The sequence below is a fragment of the Mus caroli genome, unplaced genomic scaffold, assembly GCF_978045245.1.
Source record: "Mus caroli unplaced genomic scaffold, Mus_caroli_1 scaffold_33, whole genome shotgun sequence".
Lineage (NCBI taxonomy): Eukaryota > Metazoa > Chordata > Mammalia > Rodentia > Muridae > Mus > Mus caroli.
Window position 1 is genome coordinate 401,045 of NW_028227288.1, and position 8,660 is coordinate 409,704.

The window sequence follows — 8,660 nt, forward strand, 5'->3', positions numbered from 1 at the left end:
GCCGGAAACATCGCCCGCACCGGGCGCGGAGCGCGGGGTGGCGGGGGTTGGCGTGAGGGCTGGAGGAAAGAGAAGCGCGACACCGGCGTCGGTCAAACCACGCGGGAGGGAGTGACCGGTAGCACCATCTCCTCCCCGCACCGACGACCACCGACGGGACGGGCGGGCGGGGGACGGCGGGGGCCGAACCGGGAAGGCCACCCGTCGTAGCCCGGCGACACCCGCGTCTAGCCGCCGGCGAGGCGGACACACTCCCGACGCGACACAACGCCAGGGCCTAACTGACCGCGGCGCGAAACCGCGCACCGGCGGATGCGGCAGGGGCTCACGGGCGGGCGGAGGCCGCAGCGGGCCCCCCCAAGCACACAGCAGCGAGGCGCAACGTTGGGGAACCGGGAAGCCCCCCGACCCTCCGGGCGGGGCCGGGAGCCCGCGTAGCCGGCGAGAGAAGACCACGACAACGGGAGGCGAGCGGGCAGGAGGCCGGACAGCGGCCAGCTCCCCGGCGAGAAGCGGAGGCGGAGGACGGACCCACCGTGAACTCGGGCCGCGCCTTTGCGCGAGAGATGGCAGGACGGAGGAGGTGAGGTCGACGAGCGACTTGAACCCCGCGAGAGGGAGGAACGAGGGGAGGGCCGAGAGCCCGCGGAGGAAGACCTGAGACCTCGGTGAGAGGGGGTAGACGTCGACCGGAGCCCCCACCGCCACACCGGAACACGCGCGCGGGGTTAATCCCACCGCCAGGGCACCCACCTCGGCGCCCCGGCAGACCCCAACACGCGCCTTCCCGACGGACGACGGGGCCGGACAGGCCCCCCACAGACGCACCTCGGACAGCAGGCCTCCACACCGGCGGGACAATGACCGCTGCTAGCCTCTTTCCCTTTGCCCTCGCGGGGCAACCTTTTCACCTCGCACGCAGCCCTCTCCAAGACCGCGCAAGGCGCCGGCCACGGCCGCAGGGCCGGGACGCCCTCCAAACCACAGCTTCTCCCGCCCGCCGAGCCGGCTCCCTACCCCTCCGCCCCCCAAGACCCCGCTGACCGCCCGGACGCGTGCGTGCCCGGCCGCCCCCCATGCGGGGGGTCCGGCAGCACGGCCACGGGTCGGCCAGGGGGAGAGGGGGGGAGAGGAAAAAGTACCGGCCGCGGCGAGCGGGGAGGGGGAACGACACAGCAGAACGAGGGCCGACGACGACGGCAAGGGCGGCCGCGGCAGGGCCCCTCCCGGAAGGGGGAAACCTCACAAGGGACCGAGAGGCCGCTCGGACAACGGGCCGGACAGGGCACGCGAGGCAAAAACGGCGGGAATCACACTGCACCACTCCCCTGGGCAGTCCCACCACGCCCGCAGCGCCGAGGCGACCCGAAACCTGACGGCCCCCCGGGAGCCCGAGGAGGCGACACCAACACGAGAGAGAGCGATGTCCACGCACCGATGCCGACCGACGAAGACCCACGAGCGGCAGCGGGTCCCCACGTCCGACGACGCGCCAGACGCGGCCAACAGCCGTCCTCCCACAAAACGGCCCGCCCCCGAGAGCGAGATTCAACCAACGCCAGACGCGGACCCTCTCGGCCCCGAGGAGGGGGAAGGAGGGCTCCCGCGATTCCGCCAGCCGTGGGAACGCTGCCACGGGAAGGGGGGACGAGGCGACAGCCACACAGCCCGAGAAGCACACAGCACGCAACACGCGCGGCACAGGCCCGCGTCGCGGGAGCGGCCAAAGTCGTGGACGCGAGCGAGAGGGACGCACGCGACGGAAGGCGCGGGTGAGGCACGGGAAGACAGGCGGGACCCGGGAGCCCACCGTCGCCTCCCCAACACCCCATCCCGCGGCGGCCCCCAGGAGGGGAGGAAGGTACCGCGCACGCGGGGGTGTGCACGGAGCCCTTTCCCCAGCCACCACCACACAACCGGGCCGACCGACCACACGGCCCCGCAACCACGGCAGGACGACCGACAGGCTCTGCCCCGCGTGATCCCTCCCCAAACTCGGAGCGGGGAGGCGCGGGCCGCGGTAGACGAGAGAGCAAACGCTGCGCGCGCAGGAGGTGGTCAGGGGGCGAGCCCTCGAGGGGACCGACCGGGAGAGACCCCTCGAGACCCACACCCTTTCCGGAAGATAGCTAGAGAAGGCAACTTTCTCACTGAGGGCGGGACGGACCCAAAACCCCGACGAGCTCCGGCAACCGAGAGAATACGTGCGACAAGCGCACACACAGGGAAGCGAGAAGACCCACAACGCGGGGGTCCGCGCGGGGGGGGTCTGCGGCAACAGGAAGGTTCCCTTCCAAGGGTACTTTGAGCATCCGCGGACAGAGGAGACCCTGCAACCGGTCCCCCCCGAAAGGCCAGGCCCCCCCAAGCTCCCCACAAGGAAGCAAGGAGTTTCACAAAACTTCTCAAAAAGGCCAGCCGCGACCGCTCAGCACCAACCCTACGCGCAAGGTCCGCGAGTGCGCGGGGCTGGGCGCTCACCCGACGAAGGGGGCTTGTTTTTCCTAGCCCCCTCCTCTCTCCTCGACCCCCCTTTCACGGGCTTCCCGGACACGAACGGGAAGGCACAGAGCCAGACAGATAACCGGCAACCGAGAGAGGATGCGTGCGACAAGAGAAGACCCACACGCGGGCATCCGCGCGGGGGGATCTGCGGCAGCAGGAAGGTTCTCTTCCAGGGGTATTTTGAGCATACGCGGACAGAGGAGACCCTGCAACAGGTCCCCCCCGAAAGACAGGCCACTGCCACTCTCCAAGCTCCACACGAGGAGCAAGGAAGCTTCACGAAACTTTTCAAAAAGGCCAGCCGCGACCGCTCAGCACCATCCCTACGCGCAAGGTCCGCGAGTGCGCGGGGTGGGCGCTCGCCCAACGAAGGGGGCTTTTTTTTTTAACCGCCCTTCCTCTAATCCTCGACCCCCCTTTCATGGGCTTCTCGGACACAAACGGGAAGGCACACAGCCAGACGGAGCACCGGAGGCACGCCAGGAAACGGGAAGCGCCACCACCAACTCAGAAGCGGGCACCTAGGTGGCAAAACCTGGAACGATCCAGGAGCACCTCTGCAAGAAACAGAACGCGCGTGCACACACCAGACGGGAAGGTTATGCATCGCCACCAGCCAACATTCCCCGGCTCAGGGAAGATGGGCAAGCGATCCACGAGGACCACGCGAACCACTGCGAGAAGTGCGCGCGGGTCAGTGCTCGGGCCGGAGAGCCGCACCCCTGCCTTCCACACACCACCGGAATACGGATAGGGTGGAGAGACGAGGGGCCCGCTGGCAGAACGAGAAGAGCGGCCGCCATTCGCCATGAATGTCCGTCCCTCGCCTGGCGCGGCTTAGGCCCTGGCCCGAAGAGAACTCAGGAGCACCACATCGATCTAAGCAGAGTGAGCGACAACACGCAACCGGGAGAAACAAGCGAGATAGGCATGTCTTACACGCGGGGCAAGACAGTACGGATCCGGGCAGAGACACAACGAAGGTGCTGCCACAAAAAAAAAAAAAAAAATGCACTCGGGAGGCATGTGGCAGGAAGAACCAAGACACCGCAGACAGGAGAGTGGAGGATTCGGGACTCTCCACCTCCCCCCCGCCAAAAAAAAAAAAAAAAATGCACTCGGGAGGCATGTGGCAGGAAGAACCAAGACACCGCAGACAGGAGAGTGGAGGATTCGGGACTCTCCACCTCCCCCCCGCCAAAAAAAAAAAAAAAAATGCACTCGGGAGGCATGTGGCAGGAAGAACCAAGACACCGCAGACAGGAGAGTGGAGGATTCGGGACTCTCCACCTCCCCCCCGCCAAAAAAAAAAAAAAAAAAAAATGCACTCGGGAGGCATGTGGCAGGAAGAACCAAGACACCGCAGACAGGAGAGTGGAGGATTCGGGACTCTCCACCTCCCCCCCGCCAAAAAAAAAAAAAAAAATGCACTCGGGAGGCATGTGGCAGGAAGAACCAAGACACCGCAGACAGGAGAGTGGAGGATTCGGGACTCTCCACCTCCCCCCCGCCAAAAAAAAAAAAAATGCACTCGGGAGGCGTGTGGAAGACGGGGAAACGAAAGACAGTGGAGGTTCGGGACTCCCAGGAACAAAAAAAAAAAAAAAAAAAAAAAAAAAACCAGCGGGAGGAACACGAAACACTAGCACGAGACAGCTGGCTGCAACCATTCCACACAGGACACAGGTGTGATAACAACGTGGAAATCGGGAAAAACGCCTGAGAACGCAGCAATATCATAGCCCCTGGTTGTCACAAGCTGCCCAGCAAGCGCACACACAAACGGGAAGCAAAAGCACGGAAAGCAGGAAGCATGTCTCGGGCACAGTTTCAGGCACGGCGACAGACCCAAGCCGATATGCAAAGAAAAATAGGCTGGACAAGCAAACAGCCTTGATTGAAAGGGTCTTTTCTCTTTAGTGTCCTTTAGTGTCCTTTAGTGTAAATAGGGAAAGGACAGCGTGTCACTACATATCTCCAGGTCCAATAGGAACAGATAGAATAGATCAAAACCATAAAAATGACAGGGAGGAAGATGACAGCCCACAGAGAACAACTGGAAGTCATACATGGGGGGGTGGCCCAAAAATGTCCCCATGAAGAAAAGAACCGGACGTCAAACGAACAACTGGTCGACCTGACAACCGGGAATACTCAAAATACCGATAGGTAAATGAAACAAAGGCGGGACCATAGCTTTCCCTCGGCTTCAGAAGTAAAGCGCCCCCGGTGACAAAGACAGAGAGGGCTTCTGGAGAAAAAAAAGATCCGACACTCCAGCTGGCCCGGCCACATCGGCTTGTAAGCCGGGCCCCTCGCGTCCTCTCGGACTCAGAAGTACAGTGACACCGGTGACAGGGACAGAGAGGGCTTCTGGAGGAAAAAAAAAAAAAAAGATTCGAACCTCCAGCACCGGGCCACGTCGGCTTGTAAGCCGGGCCCGTCGCGTCCTCTCGGACTCAGAAGTACAGTGACACCGGTGACAGGGACAGAGAGGGCTTTTGGAAGGAAAAAAAGATCCCAACCTCCAGCTGGCCGGGCCACATCGGCTTGTAAGCCGGGCCCGTCGCGTCCTCTCGGACTCAGAAGTACAGTGACACCGGTGACAGGGTCACGGAGGGCTTCTGGAGGAAAAAAAGATCCGACACTCCAGCTGGCCGGGCCATATCGGCTTGTAAGCCGGGCCCGTCGCGTCCTCTCGGACTCAGAAGTACAGTGACACCGGTGACAGGGACAGAGAGGGCTTCTGGAGGAAAAAAAAAAAAAAAAGATTCGAACCTCCAGCACCGGGCCACGTCGGCTTGTAAGCCGGGCCCGTCGCGTCCTCTCGGACTCAGAAGTACAGGGACACCGGTGACAGGGACAGAGAGGGCTTCTGGAGGAAAAAAAAGATCCCAACCTCCAGCTGGCCGGGCCACATCGGCTTGTAAGCCGGGCCCGTCGCGTCCTCTCGTACTCAGAAGTACAGGGACACCGGTGACAGGGACACGGAGGGCTTCTGGAGGAAAAAAAGATCCCAACCTCCAGCTGGCCGGGCCACATCGGCTTGTAAGCCGGGCCCCTCGCGTCCTCTCGGACTCAGAAGTACAGTGACACCGGTGACAGGGACAGAGAGGGCTTCTGGAGGAAAAAAAAAAAAAAAAGATCCGAACCTCCAGCACCGGGCCACGTCGGCTTGTAAGACGTGCCCGTCGCGTCCTCTCGGACTCAGAAGTACAGTGACACCGGTGACAGGGACACGGAGGGCTTCTGGAGGAAAAAAAGATCCGACACTCCAGCTGGCCGGGCCACATCGGCTTGTAAGACGGGCCCGTCGCGTCCTCTCGTACTCAGAAGTACAGGGACACCGGTGACAGGGACACGGAGGGCTTCTGGAGGAAAAAAAGATCCCAACCTCCAGCTGGCCGGGCCACATCGGCTTGTAAGCCGGGCCCGTCGCGTCCTCTCGGACTCAGAAGTACAGGGACACCGGTGACAGGGACACGGAGGGCTTCTGGAGGAAAAAAGATCCCAACCTCCAGCTGGCCGGGCCACATCGGCTTGTAAGCCGGGCCCGTCGCGTCCTCTCGGACTCAGAAGTACAGTGACACCGGTGACAGGGACACGGAGGGCTTCTGGAGGAAAAAAAGATCCGACACTCCAGCTGGCCGGGCCACATCGGCTTGTAAGACGGGCCCGTCGCGTCCTCTCGTACTCAGAAGTACAGGGACACCGGTGACAGGGACACGGAGGGCTTCTGGAGGAAAAAAAGATCCCAACCTCCAGCTGGCCGGGCCACATCGGCTTGTAAGCCGGGCCCGTCGCGTCCTCTCGGACTCAGAAGTACAGGGACACCGGTGACAGGGACACGGAGGGCTTCTGGAGGAAAAAAGATCCCAACCTCCAGCTGGCCGGGCCACATCGGCTTGTAAGCCGGGCCCGTCGCGTCCTCTCGGACTCAGAAGTACAGTGACACCGGTGACAGGGACACGGAGGGCTTCTGGAGGAAAAAAAGATCCGACACTCCAGCTGGCCGGGCCACATCGGCTTGTAAGCCGGGCCCGTCGCGTCCTCTCGGACTCAGAAGTACAGTGACACCGGTGACAGGGACAGAGAGGGCTTCTGGAGGAAAAAAAGATCCCAACCTCCAGCTGGCCGGGCCACATCGGCTTGTAAGCCGGGCCCCTCGCGTCCTCTCGGACTCAGAAGTACAGTGACACCGGTGACAGGGACAGAGAGGGCTTCTGGAGAAAAAAAAAAAAAAAAAGATCAGAACCTCCAGCACCGGGCCACGTCGGCTTGTAAGCCGGGCCCGTCGCGTCCTCTCGGACTCAGAAGTACAGTGACACCGGTGACAGGGACACGGAGGGCTTCTGGAGGAAAAAAAGATCCGACACTCCAGCTGGCCGGGCCACATCGGCTTGTAAGCCGGGCCCGTCGCGTCCTCTCGGACTCAGAAGTACAGGGACACCGGTGACAGGGACACGGAGGGCTTCTGGAGGAAAAAAGATCCCAACCTCCAGCTGGCCGGGCCACATCGGCTTGTAAGCCGGGCCCGTCGCGTCCTCTCGGACTCAGAAGTACAGTGACACCGGTGACAGGGACACGGAGGGCTTCTGGAGGAAAAAAAGATCCGACACTCCAGCTGGCCGGGCCACATCGGCTTGTAAGCCGGGCCCGTCGCGTCCTCTCGGACTCAGAAGTACAGGGACACCGGTGACAGGGACACGGAGGGCTTCTGGAGGAAAAAAGATCCCAACCTCCAGCTGGCCGGGCCACATCGGCTTGTAAGCCGGGCCCGTCGCGTCCTCTCGGACTCAGAAGTACAGTGACACCGGTGACAGGGACACGGAGGGCTTCTGGAGGAAAAAAAGATCCGACACTCCAGCTGGCCGGGCCACATCGGCTTGTAAGCCGGGCCCGTCGCGTCCTCTCGGACTCAGAAGTACAGTGACACCGGTGACAGGGACACGGAGGGCTTCTGGAGGAAAAAAAGATCCGACACTCCAGCTGGCCGGGCCACATCGGCTTGTAAGACGGGCCCGTCGCGTTCTCTCGGACTCAGAAGTACAGTGTCCCGGGTGACAGGGACAGAGAGGGCTCCTGGAGGAAAAAAAAAAAAAAAAAAAGATCTGAACCTCCAGCACCGGGCCACGTCGGCTTGTAAGCCGGGCCAGTCGCGTCCTCTCGGACTCAGAAGTACAATGTCCCCGGTGACGGGGACAGAGAAGGCTTCTGGAAGAAAAAATAAATAAAAATGCGTAGGACTTTAAGCCTTCTGGTCGACCTAATAACGTCGCCACCAACCTTCTATTTCCCCAAAGGGCGCGCAGCAACTCGGTCTGCTTTGCCCATCTCCCGGTACAACCTCCTTGGTACAGACTGTCCCTCCACACGACACCATCTCCGATACGCCCCGCCTGCTTGCCGGGTCTCATGTCACCCTGGCCGCCTCACCACAGGCACTTCCCTCCTCTGTGTCACCAAGCGGAGACGGCAGGAGCGTTGCGGAAACTTGTCACCACTAGGTGTCGCCCGACAACGGTCTCCATCAACCAAACAAACCAATACAGATCGCTCACGCGCCGCCACATTCATTCACTCATTCGGTCTCTCCCGAGGGTCCTCCCGAGCTCAGGGTGGGACACTCGCGCACGCACCACGGAGCAGCGTACCCACCCACCACTTCTCCCGAGTGGCACAAACGGTCCCCATCGTCCCGCCCGAACATAGCGAACGCGGGCTAGACTCGGGCACCCAAAAACGAAAGTAGGACAGTGAGTGGTGAAAACAGGCGAAACCGTTCTCTAAGTCAAAGTACGTGGCTGGCGAATCGGTCTGCGGGGCGAGGGAACAGGCACAATTAGGGGAACGGAGCACAGTATAGGAAGGGAGCATCTAAGCACGGTGTCAGTGGAAGGTGGCGGCGACCTCAGTTCCACCCCATTTAGGTCTCATTTTTAAAACACTCTACCGCTTGGGGTTTGTTGTTTTCTGGGGCTCGCTGCCACCGCCCGCCGGCCACTCACCCGCCCGCCCGCCCGCTGGCTCGCCCTCCCCCCCCCCCCCGCCCGCCCGCCCGCCCGCCCGCCCGCCCGCTCGCTCGCTCGCTCGCCCTCCCCGCCCCCGCCCGCCCGCCCGCCCGCTCGCTCGCTGGCTCGCCCTCCCGCCCGCCC